Raw genomic sequence first — 21616 nt, 5'->3', positions numbered from 1 at the left:
CCTATCTCAAAAACATAACTGGGCACTGATGGCTTGCAGCCTGTAATTTTAGCTTCTCAGTATCTGGATTCCAAGCCAGCCCAGGCAGGGAAGACTTGAGACTCCTCTTTCCAATAAACTATTCAGAAAAAGCCATAAGTGGAACTGTGGCTCAATTGATAGAGGTAGCCTTGAGCGAAAGAATCTCGGGGACAGCCCCCAGGCTCTCTCTGAGCTCCAGTCCTAGGAATGGGGAAAAAAAATCTTTAAAATCCTGTTGAAGGTTTTTAATGTACTTTTTTTTTTAGATTATACTATATCATTAAAAAATTATCTTTCTGAGGCATTTTATTGCAAAACATTGGTATTTATACACACAAATATGAACTTAAAATTCACCAGACATTTGTTATTCTTTAGCTTGTCTTTTGTAGTAATCTTTTTTTGTGTGTGTGTGCCAGTCCTGAGGCTTGAACTCAGGGCCTGAGCACTTGTCCCTGAGCTTCTTTTGCTCAAGGCCAGCACTCTACCACGTGAGCCACAGCCCCACTTCTGGCTTTTCCTGTTTATGTGGTACTGAGGAATCCAACCCAGGGCTTCATGCGTGCGAGGCAAGCACTCAAACACTAAGCCACATTCTCAGCTGCTTTCAAGGAAATCTTTAGCTTCATTGATTTTGTCTGTTGTCCAAGGCGATCCTCCTTCGCATGACCTGAAGACAGATGCTACAGATGACATCAAATCCTCCAAATTCTCGGAGTCAAAGCAAGTCACAGGGCCAGTCCAGATTTGAGGGGGATAGAGTGGCTCAGTGGTAGAGCTAGCAAGGTTCTGGATTTGATACTCAGTTTTAAGAAAGAAGAGAAGAGGAAAGGAGAGGAGGGGAGGGGAAGGGGAGGAGAAGAGAGGAAGGAAATAGGTTCATCTCTCAGTGAGAGTGGAGCAAAACCATCGTTAATCTGACATAGCATCCAATGCTTCCTATTTTAAACATTTGGAAAACCTACACCAACCCTTGCCAAGGTGGGGCTGAAATCTGATGCCTGAACACTTGGGTTCAAAGCTAAGCTCTGCATCCATGGGGAAGAATTATGGAGTGTACTGCCTATGTGATCTGCCTGAATTTCTGTCTGCCCTAATCCTGTTTATCTTTGGGGGATAGAAGCACCTCTGCAGGTGGGCTGGCCCAAGTGGGTTGGATACAGGAAGTGCTGACAGCTAGCCAGAAAATCTCTAATGTTTTTATAGTACCTCAGGCATGCTAAAAGACACACCCTCCAGCATCAGACAGTTGACAATTGTTGTGATGCTAATTTGAAAGATGAAAGAAACAAAAATAGTTGGAGTGTGAGTTTCTGGAAAATTCCCCACCCTTTTCCAGAAAGACTTGACATCCCTCCCAGTTTTCATCCCTCCCTTCCCATTAGCTTTTCCTCATTATCTATCTATCTATCTATCTATCTATCTATCTATCTATCTATCTATCTATCTATCTAGTGAGGGTCCTGAGGCTTTAACTATGGGGACAGGAAGTTCCAGAGTTTGGGTTTTGTTTTTTTTTTTTTTGTTGTTGTTTTTGTCTGTTGTGGGCTTGAACTCTGGGCCTGGGCCCTGTCCCTGAGCTTTTCAGATCAAGGCTAGTGCTCTACCACTAGAGCTATAGTGCCACCTCTGGTTTTCTGATGGTTAATTGGAGGTAAGAATCTCATGGACTTTCCTGCCCAGGCTGGTTTTGAACCTCGATTGTCAGATCTCAGCCTCCTGAGTAGCTAGGATTACAGGCATGAGCCACCAGTGTCCAACTAAGTTCCTGAGCTTTTTTGCTCAAGACTACCCCTCTACTATTTGAGCTACAGCTCCACTTGTGGCTTTTGGTAAATTGGTTATGAGGATCTCTAGGGGGCTGGGAATATAGCTTAGTTGTAAAGTGCTTGCCTTGCATACATGAAGCCCTGGGTTTGATTCCTCAGCACCACATATATAGAAAAACCTGGAAGTGGCACTGTGGCTCAAGTGGTAGAGTGCTAGTCTTGAGCAAAAAAAAAAAAAAGCCAGGGGCAGTGCTCAGATCCTGAGTTCAAACCCCAGGACTGGCAAAAAAGAAAGAAAGAAAGAAAGAGAGAGAGAGAGAGAGAGAGAGAGAGAGAAGAGAAAAGAAAAGAATCTTCAGGACTTTCCTGCCTGGACTGGCTTCTAATCATGATCCTTAGATCTCAATCTTCTGAGTGACTAGAAGTTATGCATACTTTAACACGCTATTGGGTTAACTTTCTTACTTAGTATTTATCCTTCACGTTAGTAAAATGTGAAAATTAGGATTTGGGAACAAATGTTACAGGAAGTGGTGGGGACTCATGGGGTGGTTTCCCCTTACTTGAAGTTGTAAAACAGTAGGCTGGGAGGGTTGGTCCACTTTCAGGCCATCTGTGATAAATGGGAGCCACTAAAACCCATACTGGCAACTAAAACAATCCAAAGGCCATTGGGTGGCTTATACCTGTAATCCTAGATACTCAAGAGGCTGAAATTCAGAGGACTGAGGGTTCAATGTCAGCCTGGTCAGATTCTGTCTCCAAAATAACCAGCAAAAATTGGTCTAAAAGTGTGGTCCTAGTTGAAAGGATATGTCCCAGCCATCCTAGGGGACCATGCAGAGATAGTCACAGACAGGAGGTTTATACAGAAGTTTATTAGTGGGGGCATATCTCCCATGGGAGAGGGAGCTGTAATGGAGTCCCCTCCAAGGGAGGGGACCACAATGTAATGGGGTCCGAGGGTGGAGGGATCCCTCATCCCTCCAAGAGGCCACCACTCAGAGACAGTCTCAAGTAAAAAGATGGATTTATTGGGGAAGTAAAAAGTATACTGACCGGCCAGAGTCACAGCCCAGACTCGGGAGCTAGGACAGTGACTGTAAAAAGCAGGCTGGCCATCCAGGGCCAAAGCCCAGGCTCAGGAGCTGGGACCGTGCTCTGGGCCATGCTCAGGGTCTAGTTATAAAGGCAAACACCACATGGTCAAGCCTGCCACACATAGGTGGCCAATGAGGTTACAACACTTACAGAGCATGCCAGGTCACAGGCAGGTGGCCAATGGAGTTACAATCTGCCTCATAGTAACTGTTTGAACCAACCTATCATGTTAGTTAGACTTGGTGCATGGGTTTGGCGGGGCTCACAAGATGCAGGTGGATACGCCTACTCATGGGAGGGAACAGGTTTAACCTTGAGCATTTACAATCTTATCACAGTGAAGGGGAACTCCCCTGGATAGGGTGGGGAGATCTTAATGAAGATGGAGTAGGCTTCTGCTCTCTTTAATCTGAGATGGAGTCAATCTGACACCCCTCTACAGCCAATGATGGAGCTGGCCAGATCTGACTTCCATATTACAGGAGCAACATAGTGGCTGTACCTTACTCAGGTGGCAGCTTCTCTGGGGCTAAAGGGGAAGTAGATAGGTCTTACTGGTGAATAGGAGTGGCTCATTATAGTTCTAGGGCAGCGAGTTTAGGTATGATGGATGGATCTGGGGGCTAATGGGAGGTGCTGACGACCTAAGGAAGGAGGTAGGGGATGCTAACACCAGTGGTAAGAGCACCACTAGTGCACCTGCTGTACAAGCACAAAGCCCTGAATTCCAACCCTGATATTAGCAAAATAAACAGCAAAAAAAAAATAATCTCGGGCTGGGGATATGGCCTAGTGGCAAGAGAGCTTGCCTCGTATACATGAGGCCCTGGGTTCAATTCCCCAGCACCACATATACAGAAAACGGCCAGAAGTGGCGCTGTGGCTCAAGTGGCAGAGTGCTAGCCTTGAGCAAAAGGAAGCCACAGACAGTGCTCAGGCCCTGAGTTCAAGGCCCAGAACTGGCCCCCCCCCCAAAAAAAAAAATCTCAAAGTCCCTGGTGGCCAGAAAGACATGATCATTTTAACCAATGTTGCATTAGAAGCTGTAGGACTGATACAACAAACCCTCTGTTTAACAATCTGTGTGAGGGTAAAAAGGCCAAGCAGCTCACTCAGAGGAACTCTTGTTTGGGAATTTAGTCGCAAGATATAGAGAAGCCACCACATTTTGAGAGACCAAATTAGGAGTCCTTATTAGAAAGCCAGCAACTGCAGGGGGACACATCCCTCCCCAAAACTTGTAGCCTTGAATATACTTAGTGTAAGGTTTATTAAGGTAGGTTGCCAAAAAATGAGAACACCACATGGTATTCAGGCAGGAGAGAAAAGTTTATTCCCCAACTGCTGGCTTGTGGCCCAGATAATGCATGGCTGGAGAGAAGGGCTGAACCACCTCCAGGCCCTGCCTTATCTAGGGCAGGGCGGGAGGTATGGCCAGGTGGATTGGATGTGACCTCAGAGCAGGGGGAGGTAACTGCCTCCAGGTGTGCCAGTTTCCTAGATAAGGCAGATACTGGGTGCAGACTTGAACAGGCTCGGGCATCTGCTTAGTGCTCTCCTGGGTGTAGGCCTTACACTTAACACTGGTAGAAAACTGAGCCATGAGGACAGGAGAGTAAAGAAAGAGCAGAAAGTGGGGCTGGGAATGTGGCTTAATGGTAGAGTGCTTGCCTGGCATGCATGAAGTCCTGGGGTCCATTCCTCAGCACCACATAAACAGAAAAAGTACCAGAAATGGTGCTGTGGCTTAAGTGGTAGAGTGCTAGCCTTGAGCAAAAGGAGCTCAGGGACAGTGCCCAGGCCCTGAGTTCAAGCCCTAGTGTGTGCCAAGTCGCGAGACGACCACCAAGAAGGCCACCGAGACTCAGACATTCTGAAATGCAAAAGCAAGGCAAGGCTTTATTCAAGTGAGCTGCAACTCGGGCCTCGTCCTACCCACCGACACAGAGGAGGTTAGGAGGGAGCCTCCAGCTACGATTACACAGGGCTTATAAAGGCAAAAAACAAAGTTACAACAATCAGGTGTTCAAGCAAGCAAGATTAGGACACAGTACAAATCTGATTGGCTCAGGGCTTGAGGCATTCTGGGGGCAGTCAGAGTTAAGCATTCCAAGCAGTTAGAGTTCTAGACCGACTGGGCCCTAATGAGCTTGTCCTAGGTTTGCTCACAGGCCCTGCTTATCTCAGGTTCATGTGGTAAAGTGGGGTTTGTGTGGTAAAGTGGGGCCTGACTTCAAAGTCTGGCACTTCACCAGGACTGGAAAGAAGAGCAGAAAAACAATCTCAATAAACCAGATCAACTCTAATGGAGAGCTGAAGAGGAACCACATGGTGACTGTAATGGGGTCCCTCCAAGGAGGGGGCCACATGTAGTGGGGTCCAAGGGGAGGAGATCTCCCATCCCTCCAAGAGTCCACCACTCAGAGACAATCTCAAGTAAAAAGATGGATTTATTGGAGAAGTAAAAAGTACACTGGCCAGCAGGGTCGCAGCCCAGACTCGGGAGCTGGGACCATGCAGACCTGGGCCATGCTCGGGGTCGGGTTATAAAGGCAAACACCACATGGTCAAGCCTGCCACACACAGGTGGCCAATGAGGTTACAACAATTACAGAGCATGCCAGGTCACACGCAGGTGGCCAATAGAGTTACAGTCTGTCTCATAGTTTATGTTTGAACCAACCTATCATTCTAGTTAGACTTGGTGCATGGGTTTGGCGGGGCTCACAAGATGCAGGTGGATACGCCTACTCATGGGAGGGCACTGGTTTAACCTTGAACGTTCCACAGCTCAGGTGGTCAAGTAGTTTACATAATCTTATCCTGGTGAAGGGGAACTTCCCTGGATAGGGAAGGGGAGATCTTGGTGAAAATGGAGTCAGCTTCTGCTCTCTTTAATCTGAGATGGGAGTCAATATGATACCCTTCAACAGCCAATGATGGTGCTGGCCAGATCTGACCTCCATATTACAGTTAGGGGCAGGGTCACAGGGAGCTCAATAGTCTCACAAGTTAATGGCACAAGACTAGCAGGCCCAGAAACCTGTTGTCCAAGTCCCCACCCCTGCCTCTAGGAATTCAGGGACACCCATCCCCTGGGGGTGGGACTTTACCTTCATCTATCAAGAATATGGCTGGTGCCATTTTGGCCAGGTGGTCAATAGAGAATTGGGCTTAACTGGTACCATCTTGTCTTCATGGTGGAGGAAGGTCAAGTCTTACCTCCCAGGTGATCTGTGTGCCTGAATTCTAAGAGGCAGAGGCAGGGACTTGGACCATATGTTACTGGGCATGTCACTCCTGTGCCTTGAACTTGGGAATTTCTTGCAAACATGCCCACTGCCCCTGACACTATTTAGGTGCAGCCCAGGTGCCATTACACCATGTCTCCTGGCTCTCCTCACATCACCATGACATCCCACTTCAGCTCTCCATTGGAGTTGATCTGGGTTGTTGGTATTGTTTTTCTGTTCTTTCTGTCTTCTGCTCCCATGGCTCAGTTTTCTAACAGTGTGAAGTGTGTTTGAGGGACTGCAGGTCTTTGAGGCAATAATCCATCTGCATTCGTCGGCCTTCAATAAAGACTCCCAATTCTGTTAGGTCTGTCCAGGAGAACAGCCCCCTCCCCTCTTCCTGTTCACCTGCCTGAAACCAGTAATCACCTGACTGTCAATCACTTGGCTAAATCAGCTAAGGACCCCAGGCTTTGACATCATTTCCTCATCTGCTGAGGTTACTTCCTGAACCGCCTTGGTCATGACACCTTTAGACTGTGAGAGAGGTTCCCTAGGCTCTGAGATCACTTCTACATCCACTGTGGACACACCTCCTCCCCTTTTTCCTATATAATTCCACTTACCTACAGTCCCCTCCCTTTTTTTCCCCCTCTTCTCCGCACACTTCCATCTAGTGTGGGTTGGCAGTTTGCTCTTCCTGCCCGCCCCCCCCCCAACAAACTTTCTGCCTGAACCATATGGCGGTCTCTTTCCTCCGAACATTACAAATTCGACCTCTCAAAATGTGGCTTCTGTTTTTCATGATTGATTTACCTTACAACAACTTAAAGGAAATTGTACTACTTACAGCCTCAGCACTTCCAGATGTCATTTCAGCTGTACAGAAGTACCCCGGTACTCAGGACTGATAACTTGCAACTGTTGTGTTCTTTAACTCAAATTCAGAAAGGAATTAACTGCATTTCCCCTTTGTTTAGCAAGGGCCCCAATTGACACCAGATTATTTAACTTGGTAGGTAGCCATTAGCCTTCATGGACCAGAATAAGCAAAGGTAAACTGAAATGAAGGGGTCTTACAGCCTCCTGTCCTCAAAGAGAAAAATGTTATATAGCAGATAGACATAAGGGGTTTCCATGACAAGAAGAATCCAAAGTCTCAGAGAGACTCACAGATGACAAGATCAAAATAGCTACCAAGCTGGTGGCTCACACCACTAAGTTTAGCTACTTAGGAGGCTGAGATCCAAGGGTCACGGTTCAAAGCCAGCCCAAGCAGTAAAGTCCATGAGACTCTTATTTCCATTAAAAAACTAGAAGTGGAGCTGTGGTTCAAATTGGTAGAGTACTAGCCTTGAACACAAAAGCTCAGGTTCAGTGCCTAAGCCCTAATTTCAAGCCTCACTGCCAGAAAAACAAAAAAAGACCAAGAATGTGGCTTAGTGGTAGAGTGATTGCCTAGCATGCATGAAGCCCTGGGTTCGATTCCTTGCTATGACATAAGCAGAAAAAGCCAGAAGTGGCTCTGTGGCTCAAGTGGTAGAGTACTAGTTTTGAGCAGAGAGTCTCAGGGACAATTCTCAGGCCCTGAGTTCAAGCTCAGGACTGGGAAAAAAAAAAGCTACCAAAGTCATGGGATGCCACCTGAAGTTTTTCAGTTCCCCACCCACCTAACTGAAGGTGAGGTGCCAGACTTTGAAGTCAGGCCCCACCACGTGAACCCCATTTTAGAATCGAACCCTGAGCCAATCAGATTTGTACCTGTGTTCTAATCTTGCTTGCACAGCTGATTGTTGTAACCTTGTTCTTTGCCTTTATAAGCCCTGTGTAATCACAGCTCGGGGCTTCCTCCTAACCTCCGCTGTGTCGGTGGGTAGGACGAGGCCCGAGTTGGCAGCTCGTTAAATAAAGCCTTGCCTTGCTTTTGCATTTCGGAGTGTCTGAATCTCGGTGGTCTTCTTGGGGGTGGTCTTGCAACTTGGCACAACATTTGGGGTTTCGTCCGGGATAGCCCCAGAGACCCCGAGATCCCAGACTCCGAAGGTAAGAAAACAGCACTGTTCATTTGTCTTGTCCTGTAATTTGTCTGTTTTGCTTTTGCTTGTAGGGCGCGAGTCAGTTTGGTTTTTGGCCGGAACTGACCAGGAGGACCTCCTAAACGAGACTCAACCCGCCCACCTTGTACTTGGGTCTGCTCCTTCTGCTTATCTGGCAGGAGGTTGTGGGCCAACTTGGGTCCACTCCTCCCGTACCCTGGCAGGAGGTTGTGGGCCAACTTGGGAGATCTCCAACTCGTAACTTGGGTCCACTCCTTCTGCACCCTTGCAGGAGGTTGTGGGCCAACTCGGGTCCACTCCTTCTTACAGGAGGTTGTGGGCCAACTCGGGTCCATTCCTTCTCCACCCTTGTAGGAGGTTGTGGGCCAGCTTGGGAGATCTCCAACTCGTAACTTTTCTTAGGCCTGTGTGTTTTCCTCCTTTTGTATTAATTGTTTTGTTTTTGTAGCCTTTTGGAAGAAATTTGGAAGTAAAATTGTCCTAAATAATTATTGCAAAGTGAGAAAAGGAGAATTATGGCTACCAAAATGTTTAATTGCCATTCCAGCTTCTTTGTAGGTTTTTTTGTAACAGTTTCCAGCAGGCCCACAGAGAAGCACAGGTGATTCCTACAAGTTTGTCAAGATCTAATACTGACCCTTAATAAGTTCCAGGTAAGAGAGCATGCTTAAAAACTACTTCTGTGTGGACCACCTTGTTGCTTATAATTGGAGTAAAGTGGCCCCTTATAAGACTCATTGATCTGAATCTGCGGTTCGAAGCCAGCCCGGGCAAAGAAAGGTCCCTGCGAGAGGCTTGTCTGTAATTAGCCAGCAGAGTGCTGGGAACGGAGTGGTGTGGAGCTCAAAAGTGGTAGGGTGCTAGTCTTGAGCTGGAGAGCTGAGGGACAGCACTCAGGCCCTGAGTCCAAGTCGAAAGTCACTCCTCCTGGGACAAAAGTGATGGAGCATCCAGAGGCAGTAAGCCGCTGCTTGGATGGCAGAGATGGTGTCAGATCCTAGAGTCACTACTGTTGGCCTTTCAAAAGTTAAAGCCGGGAAGTCCTAGAAGAATAGTTCATAAGCATGCCTTTCCAATGCCCATGTCTGTCTACTGGGCAGGAATTTGCCAGTCATCTGTGATAATGGTTAGTAAGGGTAAGTTTGTCAAATGAGAGGATAGCACTGGGGACAGATTGGAAATTGCATTGTGCTTATAGACCCCAGAGTTCAGGACAGGTAAAGAATGAATCGGACTCTAAAAGAGACCTTAACTAAACTGGCCTTAGAGACTGGCGCAGACTGGGTGTCACTCCTTCCTTTTGCTCTGCTTAGAGTAAGAAATTCTCCCTATCAGCTTGGCTTTACTCCTTTTGAAATAATGTATATAATTCTGCTTCTGTCCCTACCCCCCCCCCCCATTTATTCAGACCAGGGGACTGAAATCCTAAGAACCACGGTGGAAGGGACCCTAGACGGCATCGCCACTTGGGTTCATTGCTTCCACGCCAGGCCAGCTGACCCCTTTGCACTGGATGACAACTACCGTGATGGAACATGGGAGGTCTCCAAGCACCCAACTTAGCCGCTTTGCCTTCGCCTCAAGACTGAGACTAAGGTTGTAGGTTCCTGGCTAGGTAAGGTCTACGCCCCTGAGTCAGCCTGAAGAAGTTACAGAAGATGGATGATCTTCACCCATCAGCCCCCCTTTAAAATCAAGGGACCAGAGTTGTTTTTGGGAAGATGAGGCAGGATAAACTAGAGACATGCAAAACAGAGGTACAGAGACTATTCTTGTAAGAAATTGTGACAAGTCCTTTGGTTACTACATTGGGCCCTACTGGCCCATGCCTTACCTCTATGTCATCCCCTAGACATGCAAGCGATTGAAATGGACAGAATGGAGCCATGATTGGCTCCCATGTACCAAAAAGAAAAAGGGGGAAATGAGGTGCCAGACTTTGAAGTCAGGCCCCACCACGTGAACCCCATTTTAGAATCGAACCCTGAGCCAATCAGATTTGTACCTGTGTTCTAATCTTGCTTGCACAGCTGATTGTTGTAACCTTGTTCTTTGCCTTTATAAGCCCTGTGTAATCACAGCTCGGGGCTTCCTCCTAACCTCCGCTGTGTCGGTGGGTAGGACGAGGCCCGAGTTGGCAGCTCGTTAAATAAAGCCTTGCCTTGCTTTTGCATTTCGGAGTGTCTGAATCTCGGTGGTCTTCTTGGGGGTGGTCTTGCAACTTGGCACAACAAAGGCTTTATTCAAGCCTGGGGTGCATTAAAAACAGTTCCCTGAAGATACCATTGAAGTCAAGGACCTGATACTCCTTTATACTTTGCAATTCTGTAAACCTCCCCAGCCTCCAGATACTGTTGTTCAACAGAAACTTCAGGAAGTCCCATGGGTTGGACTCGAGACTAGGACTTTCTCATGGTCAGTTTAGTAAATTCCAAATCCCCAAATCTCACCCTGGGGGAGACTTGCTTCCAGTTTTTTGGAAGTATCCATTTCTTTTCTTTTCTTTTTTGCCAATCCTGGGGTTTGGACTCGGCCTGAGCACTGTCCCTGGCTTCTTTCTGCTCAAGGCTAGCACTCTACCACTTGAGCCACAGCGCCACTTCTGGCCTTTCCTATATATGTGGTGCTGAGGAATCGAACCCAGGGCTTCATGTATATGAGGCAAGCACTCTTGCCACTAGGCCACATTCCTAGCCCTGAAGGTATTCCTTTCATAAGAAACTTTCCTATCACTTTCACTACATTTCACATCTTTCCTGAATTCCTCTCTCAAGGGTATAAGAAAGTGATAGCTCTGCTGACCTTCCTGTAATAATCTTATAGTTACAATTTGGTTAGGAGGCATTTGGACTTGATGTAGGGCTCAAGTGTAAAGTAACATTATATCAACCATGTTATGATAATAAGGGAAAATGTAGAGCAGGCCAGGACTGATGGAAATCTGTGTTGACTTATGACCAGTGAAGGCTAGTTAATAAATCCAACCTCAGGTTAAATAGAGAGAATTAGGGGCAGGAGGTAATCAGGCTTGCTTGGTTAAAAGTGTCTGGAGTCACAGCTGTGGCCTGTCTGGCTATTATCTCAGTCTTTGTCCTTATGGTTGTTATTCAATGGAGAGGAGTGGGAACAAGTTGTGTGCTGGATGGTCTCCTAAGTTTTTGGCTGTTTTCAGGATAAGAAAGTATTGCCTTAAGAGGGGGCCGTTTGCCTTTTTACCCAAGATGTTTAGCTTATCTGTGAATCCCATCTCTCCTTAATTCCAAGGTGATTGTAAAGTGACTGCAGCAGGGAACAGTTCAGATCAAACAGCACAGAAGTTAAGTCAGAGGGCTGGGTTCTCAGCTTGAAGTTAATTTACAGACCCAGCTAAATTATCTTTTAAGTTGCCTCCTAGGTAGGATGTTGGTTGAAGTAACTAATACTGTTAATAGAGATGACTCCCCAGCTAGAACTGTAACATTTTAAAACCATGTGTCAGAATTTCTAAGTGCCTGATGGGGTAAATTGTGCCTTTATATAGTCTGGAAAAAATTAGAGTTAAAAAGTTCAGTGTGAATTCACAATAGCCAAAATATGGAAACAACCCAGATGCCCCTCCACAGACGAATGGATCCAAAAAATATGGTACTTATACACAATGGAATACTACATAGCGATTAGGAATGGTGAAATACTGTTATTCGCAGGGAAATGGTCAGAACTTGAACAAATAATGTTGAGTGAGACAAGCCTAGAACACAGAAAACAAAGGGGCATGATCTCCCTGATATATGACTGTTAACAAAGGGAGACGGAGAGACAGTAGAGACCAAGTCTGTGAATACTGTATATGTTCTTGATACATTGTATATTGCATATATGTCAACCTGACCTAGACAAGGGATAGAAAAACAGGTCGTAAGATATCACAAGAAATGCACACACTGCCCTACTATGTAACTGCACCCTCTTTGCACAACACCTTGTAAAAAAATTTATGTCCAATTAATTAAAAAAAAAAGATAACCATGACAGATACTTGTGCCTGAGGAGAGCTAGGAAAGTGAGTGTCACAAAGCAGTCACTTGTCTACAGTAATTCTGAAATTTAGCTTGGCATAGTATTTACCATTTTCTGTGTAGGTCTCAGCTTTCCCGCCTGTGAATTGTTCTTCATATTTATTTCCCATGAGCTGCTCATAATTGACTCCATTAAATTATCTATAGCTTAAAAAAAAAAAGTTCGGTGTGGTTGTACTGCTATATAGTAGATTATCCAAGAAGCCACATTTTGAAGGATCAAATCTTGGAGTCTTTATTACAACATTAACAGTCTGCAGGCAGCCAATTGTTACAAAGGCCTGCAGCCCACAAATACCCTTTACACTGTCAGGAAACACACCAGAGAGGAGAGATAGAACAAAAGCAATACCAAAAAAAAAAAAATTCAGCTCCAATAGAGAGCTGACTTGGGAAGCCATGGTCACTGGAGGCACCAGGAGATAGGACACAGGACTCCGAGACAGAGATATGTGTCATGGCATAATGGCGTCTGGCCTGGTCTGGCCCTAAATAGGGTCAGGTCAGGGGACTGAGTCATAAGAAGCTCCCAGTCCCAGGCACTTGACTGACAGGTTCAGTAACCTATAAACCAAGTGTACATCCCTGTCTCTAGGAATTCAGGCACACTCATCAAGACAGGATGTCAGAAAGTACAACAACTCTCCATGTGACCAATGATGGTGCTGGCCAGATCTGACCTCCATACTACATTACACATCTGTAGTTTAGCTACATGGGAGGCCAAGGCAGGAGGATTACTTGAGCCTGGAAATTGGAGGCTAGTCTGGATACCATAGCAAAGACTTTTCCTTTTTTTAAAATTTTTGTTTTTAAGGACCTGGTATGTTGGCTTAAGCCTGTAATTATAGTTACTTGGGAGGCAGGAGTCAGGGAAATCTTGGTTCAAGGCTGGTCCAGGCATGGAAGTTGCAAGACTCCATCTCACTCAATGGCTGAGCATGGTGGTAGATGCATGTTGGGTACAGTGGCATATGTCTGTCACCGCAGAAGTAGGAGGGTCACAGCCCAGCATGAGCTGGGTATAAAGTGAGAACTCAAAAAATGGCTGTAACTGTTGGGAAAATGGAGGAAAATGGAAAAGGAATAGGCTGGATTCTGAACTTGATCATCAACAGGCAAGGACTGTTTGAGGAATAGTGAAGGGCACAGACCTTCCCAGGGGTTTGGAGATTGTGCCTGGGGACTGGACTTTGGGGTGGACTTTTATAGTGCTTAACAAGGAAGTAGAAAACTAAAAATGGACTATGATCTCTTAAGGACCAAGGGCGATGTCCTTGGCTAAGCCCACAGTGAGATGCTCCACCTGGGGGGGTGAGGGGCTATTGTCCCTTGGGGACCAAGGGTGGTGTCCTTGGCCTGGCCCAGATTGGAATAACCTGTATGCTCTACCACTAAGCCACATTCCCAGTCCTTACAAGTTTTTTAAAGAAGGGACTGGGAATATGGCTTAGTTGTAAAGCGCTTGCCTTGCATACATGAAGCCCTGGGTTCGATTCCTCAGCACCACGTATATAGAAAAAGCCAGAAGTGGTGCTGTGGCTCAAGTGGTAAGTGCTAGCCTTGAGCAAAAAGAAGCCAGGGACAGTGTTTAGGCCCTGTGTTCAAGGCTCAGGACTGGCAAAAAAAATTCTTCAAAGAAGAAAAGTGATCATATGCTGAAAAAAAAATAGCCAACCAAAAAAGGGGCTAGAGGCATTCTTTAAGTGATGTAACACCTTTCTTGCAAGCTCAAGATGCACATACATAACATATATATGTTGTATAGTATATTTTATATGTTGTGTATATTTGTCTCTATTTTCTCTCTATATGTACATATATACACCTATGTATATAAATGTGTGTGTATATATATATATATATATATATATATATATATATATAGTATGGGTGTGTATATATGTTGGTCCTGTGACTTGAACTCAGAGCTTCAAGCTCTTGCTTAGCTTTTTTTGCTCAAGGATGGCTCTCTCTCACTTGGTGGTTAATTAAATATAAAAGTCTTATGGACTTTTCTGCCCAGGCTGGTTTTGAACTGTGATCCTCAGATCTCAGCCTCCTGAGTAGCTAGGATTACAGGCATGAGCCACTGATGACCAGCTGTAACATAACAAGCAGAGCTGGGTGCCGATGGTTCACTCCTGTAATCCTACTCAGGAGGCTGAGATCTGAGGATGGTGGTTTGAGGCCAGCCTAGGCAGAAAAGTCGCTATGAGAGTCTTATCTCCAATTAACCACTCAAAAACCAGAAGTAGTGCTGTGGCTCAAGTGGTAGAGCACTAGCCTTGAGCTCAATGAGGCTCAGGGACAGCGTCCAGGTCCTGAGTTTGAGCCCCACAATTGACAAAAACAAAACAAAAAAGAATAATAACAAGCAAGGAAAAGGTAACTATAATATATAGCCTATATTAATATAACCAAATGATTGTCTCCAAAATTATCTAGTATGGTTTTATTAAGGACCACATTTATTTATCTATTTATTTTTTGACCTGTCCTGGGCCTTGACCTCAGGGCCCAGGTGCTGTCCCTGAGTTTTTTTTCTCTCAAGGATGCTGCTCCACCACTTAAGCCACAGCTCTACTTTCGGCTTTTTAGTGATTAATTGCAGATAAGAATCTCACAAACCTTCCTGGCCGAGGCTGGCTTGGAACAGTGATCCTCAGATCTCAGCCACCTGGGTAGCTAGGACAGGATTACAGGCATGAGCCACTGGCACCCAGCATAGTACACTTATAAGTAAATTGAGCAAGAATTATCCTATTTAGTGCATCATCTATTTCTAGAGGGCATTGCCAGTATCATAGGATGAGCCTGTGCACTGGCATGACAACAAGAATTACAGGAAAGAGGTCAGACAAGTTTGAGAAGTGCTGGGTGAAGCAAAGTTGAACCGACTTGTTTGTGGCAAGATTTCTTAGAGGCATCAGGGTACACTGGCATCTGTAGTGACCTTAAAAGAGGGTTGCAATATGAAGCCTTTCTCAAACTTACTCAAGCAAGAAATCCTATGTCAGAAATAATCTTGTGAGAAATAATCTGGTGAGAAATAATCTTGTGAATATATTTGGGACACTTGACCAGACAGCAGTGATTCACGGAGCGTAATATTCCCAGCAATCTTATTTAGAGATAAAAAATCTTTGCAAGATCATGAGAACCTTGTAAGAAAAGAAAACAACAGATAATCACCAGGCATGTTGGCACATACTTGAAATCCTAGCACTTTGGAGATGGATTTTGAGGCCAGAGAGAGCACCTGGCTTCAAAAATAAATCACCAGGGCTGGGAAGGTGGCTTAGTGGTAGAGTACTTACCTAGCATACATGAAGCCCTGGGTTTGATTCCTCAGTACCACATACACATAAAAAGCTGGAAGTGGCACTGTGGTTCATGTGGTAGAGTGCTAGCCTTGAGCAAAAAAAAAAGAAAAAGAAAAAAGAAGCTTGGCACAATGCCCAGGCCTTGCCTCAGGACTGGCAAACAAACAAACAAATAAATCACTAGGTTCCAGTGGCTCATATCTATAATCCTAGCTACTCAGAAGGCTGAGAACTGAGGAAGTCTGTGAAACTCTTATTTCCAACTAACCACTCAAAAAGCCAGAAGTGGAGCTGTGTGGCTCGAGTGCTAGAGCCATTAGCCTTGAGCAAAAAAGCTCAGGGATAGTGCCCAGGCCCTTTGTTCAAATCCTAGTACCAGCGCAAAAAAACCAAAACAAAACAAAACATCTTTCAGACACCAGTGGCTCATACCTGTAATCCTAGCTACTCAGGAGACTGAGATTATGGTTCAAAGCCAATCAGGGCAGGAAAGCCTATGAGACTTGTCTGCAATTAACCACCGAAAAGCTGAAAGTGGAACTGCGGCTCAAGTGATAAAGCAACAGCCTTGAGGAAAAAGTTCAGGGGCAGCCAGTGCTGGTGGCTCACACATGTAATGCTTGCTACTCAGGAGGCTGAGATCTGAGGATCCAGATTCAAAGTCAGCCCTGGCAGGAAAGTCCGTGAAACTCTTATCTCCATTTAACCACCAGAAAACTGGAAGTGGTAATGTAGCTCAAATGGTAGAGCATTAGCTCAGGAATAGCACCCAGGCCTAGAGTTCAAGCCCCACGACCAACCAACCAACCAACAAACAAGAAATTTCAGGTTCAGTGCTATGGCCCTGAGTTCATGCATCATCAAAAAATAAAAATTAAAGAAAAAAAAAGGAGTCAGGTATTAGTGGCTTGCTCATGCTTGTAACTCGATATTCAAGAGGTTGACATCTCAGGATCATGGTTTGAATCCAGGCAGACAAATCTGCAAGACTCTTATATCTAATTAATCAGCAAAATTACTGGAACTGGAAGCATGGTTCAAGCAGTAGAATGCCAGTCATGACTGGAAAAAGTTAATCAAGATTCTAGATTCTACAAGACATCATGGTGATAAATGTATACTCACCGAACAAAAGAGGCCCTACATATGTCAAGCAAATTCTCACAGAATTACAGAACAAGATAGACGCAAACACAATCATAGTGGGTGACCTTAATACCCCACTCTCTCCAAGAGACAGATCCAACACCCAGAGGATCAGCAAGGGAGCTGAGGACCTAAGTAACACCATATCCTAAATGGATCTGACAGACCTATACAGAATCTTCCACCCTACAGAGACCCAATACACCTTCTTCTTAGCAGCCCATGGATCATACTCTGAAATAGACCATGTCATAGCCCACACAAAGAACCTCAGCAAATATAAAAGTATTGACGTCATCCCGTGTATTATATCTGATCACAGTGGATTAAAGGTAACCCTCAATAACAAAGGATACCACAGAGGCTATACACACTCTTGGAGGCTAAACCCCACACTGCTATCCAACACGTGGGCCACAGACCAAATTAAAGATGAAATCAACGAATTCATAAGCCACAATGACAATGAAAACACATCACAAAGAAACCTATGGGACACAGCTAAGGCAGTACCGAGGGGCAAGATCATTGCCCTCAGCACTCACATTAAAAGAATGGAAGCAGGGGCTGGGGATATGGCCTAGTGGCAAGAGTGCTTGCCTCATATACATGAGGCCCTGGGTTCAATTCCCCAGCACCACATATACAGAAAACGGCCAGAAGCGGCGCTGTGGCTCAAGTGGCAGAGCACTAGCCTTGAGCAAAAAGAAGCCAGGGACAGTGCTCAGGCCCTGAGTCCAAGCCCCAAGACTGGCAAAAAAAAAAAAAAAAAAAAAAAAAGAATGGAAGCAGAGCAGGTGAATAACCTCATGATGAAACTAAAACAACTGGAGAAACAAGAAATGACAGAATCTAAAACGGCTAGGAGGAGAGAGATCACAAAGATTAAAGAAGAGATAAATCTGATTGAAAATAGAAAGACTGGGCTGGGATGTAGCTCAGTGGCAAAAGCACTTACCTAGCAAGTGCAATGTCCTGGGTTCGATCCCCAGTACCAAAAAAGAAAACACAAAAAAAAACAGTTAAAAAAAAAAAGAAAATAGAAAGACCATTCAACAAATAAATAAGACTAAAAGCTGGTTCTTTGAGAAAATAAATAAAATTGACAGACCCCTCACAAAACTTACAAAAAAAAAGAAGAGAAGAGACTCATATACGTAAAATCAAGGACTCCACCGAAAAAATTACAACAAGTACACACGATATTCAAACAATCATAAGGAGCTATTTCCAAAACCTCTACTCAGCAAAAAACAATAATTTTACAGAAATGGATCAATTCTTAGAGAAGTACAAACTGCCCAAACTGAACCAAGAAGAAACAAATCAACTAAATAAACCAATAACTTACAGTGAGATACAGGAGGTAATCAAGAACGTCCCAACAAAGAAAAGCCCAGACCCAGATGGATTCACCAATGAATTCTACAAAACCTTTAGTGATGAGCTAATACCAATACTCCTCAAACTCTTCCGCGAAATAGAAACAGAGGGAGAAATCCCAAACTCATTCTATGAAGCTAATATCATACTCATTCCCAAACCAGGCAAAGACCCAACAAAAAAAAGAGAACTACAGACCAATATCACTAATGAACACAGACGCAAAGCTCCTTAATAAAATATTAGCTAACAGGATCCAGAAACTGATCAAGAAAATCATATATCATGACCAAGTAGGCTTCATCCCACAGTCACAAGGATGGTTCAACATCTGTAAATCAATCAACGTAATTCACCACATAAACAGATCTAAAATTAAGAATTACATTGTTATCTCAGTCGATGCCCAAAAAGCCTTTGACAAAATACAACATCCATACCTATTAAAAGCTTTGGAGAGAACAGGAATAGATGGAACATTCCTCAAAACAATAAAAGCCATATACAACAGACCAACTGCTAATATCATATTAAATGGAGAGAAACTTAAATCATTCCCCCTAAACTCAGGAACAAGACAAGGATGCCCACTCTCCCCACTTCTGTTCAACATAGTGCTGGAATCCCTAGCCATAGCAATAAGGCAAGAAGAGGAGGACATCAAAGGGATCCATATCGGCAAGGAAGAAATCAAGTTATCCCTATTCGCAGACGACATGATCTTATATCTGAAGGACCCAAAAAACTCAGTACCCAAACTCCTACACCTAATAAACCAATTTGGCAAAGAGGCAGGATACAAAATCAATCCACAAAAGTCAGCAGCTTTTCTGTACACTAGCAATATACAAACAGAAAAGGAAATATGGAAACAATTCCATTTACAGTAGCCAAAAAAGAATAAAGTACCTAGGGATCAACTTAACCAAGGACGTGACGGACCTATTTAATGAAAACTATAAAAATCTAATAAGGGAAATCAAAGAAGACACAAGGAGATGGAAAGACCTCCCATGCTCAAGGGTAGGCAGAAGCAATAGAGTGAAAATGGCCATATTGCCCAAATTGTTATACAAATTCAATGCAATCCCTATCAAAATCCCAGCCACATTCTTCACTGAAATAGAGAAACCAATCCATAAATTCATATGGAACAGCAAAAAACCTAGAATTGCCAAAGCAATTCTAGGCAAAAAAAGCAGTGCAGGAGGTATCACAATACCAGACTTCAAGCTCTACTACAGGGCCATCATAACAAAAACAGCCTGGTATTGGTATAAAAACAGATTGGAAGACCAAAGGATTAGAATTGAAGATCCAGAAATAAAACTATACTCTTACAGCCAGCTGATATTCGACAAAGGAGCTGAAGACATACAATGGAATAAACATAGCCTCTTCAACTACTGGTGCTGGGAGAACTGGGCAGCCATATGCAGAAAACTCAAAGTAGACCCAAGCCTATCACCATGCACCAAGATCAACTCAAAATGGATCCAGGACCTCAATATCAGACCTGAATCCTTGAAACTACTGAAGGACAGAGTAGGAAAGACACTAGAACTTATAGGCACAGGAAGGAACTTCCTGAATATAGTCCCAGGGGCACAACAAATAGGGGAAAGACTCGACAAATGGGACGACTACAAATTAAAAAGCTTCTGCACAGCTAAGGACATAGCCACCAAAATAGAAAGACAGCCAACGATATGGGAAAGGATATTTACCAGCACAGCAACAGACAAAGGCCTGATATCTGTCATCTACAGAGAACTCAAAAAACTAAGCGCCCCCAAGCCCAATAAACCTATTAGGAAATGGGCAAAGGAGCTAAAGAGAGACTTCACAAGAGAAGATATAAAAATGGCAAAGAAACACATGAGGAAATGCTCAACATCCCTGGTAGTAAAGGAAATGCAAATAAAAACAACCCTGAGATACCGCCTCACCCCAGTTAGAATGGCCTATACTCTGAACTCAGGCAACAACAAATGCTGGAGGGGGTGCGGGGAAAGAGGAACCCTTCTCCATTGTTGGTGGGAGTGCAAATTAGTACAACCACTTTGGAGAACAGTATGGAGGTTTCTCAAAAAGCTCAATATAGACCTACCCTATGACCCAGCCATACCACTCCTAGGCATCTATCCTAAACAGCAAACCCCAAGATATCAAAAAGACATTGTACTTCCATGTTTATTGCGGCACAATTCACAATAGCCAAAATATGGGAACAACCCAGATGCCCCTCCACAGATGTATGGATCCAAAAAATATGGTACTTATACACAATAGAATACTACATAGCGATTAGGAATGGTGAAATATTGTTATTCGCAGGGAAATGGTCAGAACTTGAACAAATAATGTTGAGCGAGACAAGCCTAGATCACAGAAAACAAAGGGGCATGATCTCCCTGATATATGACTGTTAACAAAGGGAGACGGAGAGACAGTAGAGACCAAGTCTGTGAAACCAAAATACTGCTTGTCAAATAGTATTCCCCACAGGATTGGGTCAGCGACCCAACAGTATGTAACTAAAACCAAACAATTACTCAACATATAAAGGTCAAAAATTGACCTCTCAGGGGAATACAATAGCTCAAAAGCTATGTATGTACGTTCATATAAGACTACTGTCGACATATTGTCTAATATCGACATTACATTTAAAGCCCTAGGCAAACTTTCTTGGGCGTGGCCATGTGGCTACTGTATATGTTCTATTTTTTTTTTTTTTTTTGCCAGTCCTGGGCCTTGGACTCAGGGCCTGAGCACTGTCCCTGGCTTCCTTTTGCTCAAGGCTAGCACTCTGCCACTAAAGCCACAGCGCCACTTCTGGCCATTTTCTATATATATGTGGTGCTGGGGAATCAAACCCAGGGCTTCATGTATGGGAGGCAAGCACTCTTACCACTAGGCCATATTCCCAGCCCCTGTATATGTTCTTTTTTTTTTTTTTTTTTTTGGCCAGTCCTGGGCCTTGGACTCAGGGCCTGAGCACTGTCCCTGGCTTCTTCCCGCTCAAGGCTAGCACTCCGCCACTTGAGCCACAGCACCGCTTCTGGCCGTTTTCTGTATATGTGGTGCTGGGGAATTGAACCTAGGGCCTCGTGTATCCGAGGCAGGCACTCTTGCCACTAGGCTATATCCCCAACCCCTGTATATGTTCTTGATACATTGTATATTGTATATATGTCTACCTGACCTAGAGAAGGGATAGAAAAACAGGGCGTAAGATATCACAAGAAATATACACACTGCCCTACTATGTAACTGTACCCTTTTGCACAACACCTTGTCAAAAAATTTGTGTTTAATTAATAAATAAATTAAATTTAAAAAAATAAAGTAAAATGAAAAAAGAAAAGATTCTAGATTCAAGTCCTGGTACTGGTGCAGACACACATACCTCCCCACCCTCATCTTGAAAGGAGGGAGGAGGAAAAGATGCAGAGAAAAAAAGAAAGAATAGGTATTATGAACAATCTAAGAGTAAGAAAATGGTTCTTAGCTAATGGT

This window comes from Perognathus longimembris, chromosome 7, assembly GCF_023159225.1.
Source record: "Perognathus longimembris pacificus isolate PPM17 chromosome 7, ASM2315922v1, whole genome shotgun sequence".
NCBI classification, from domain to species: domain Eukaryota; kingdom Metazoa; phylum Chordata; class Mammalia; order Rodentia; family Heteromyidae; genus Perognathus; species Perognathus longimembris.
This window is presented reverse-complemented; position numbering follows the sequence as displayed.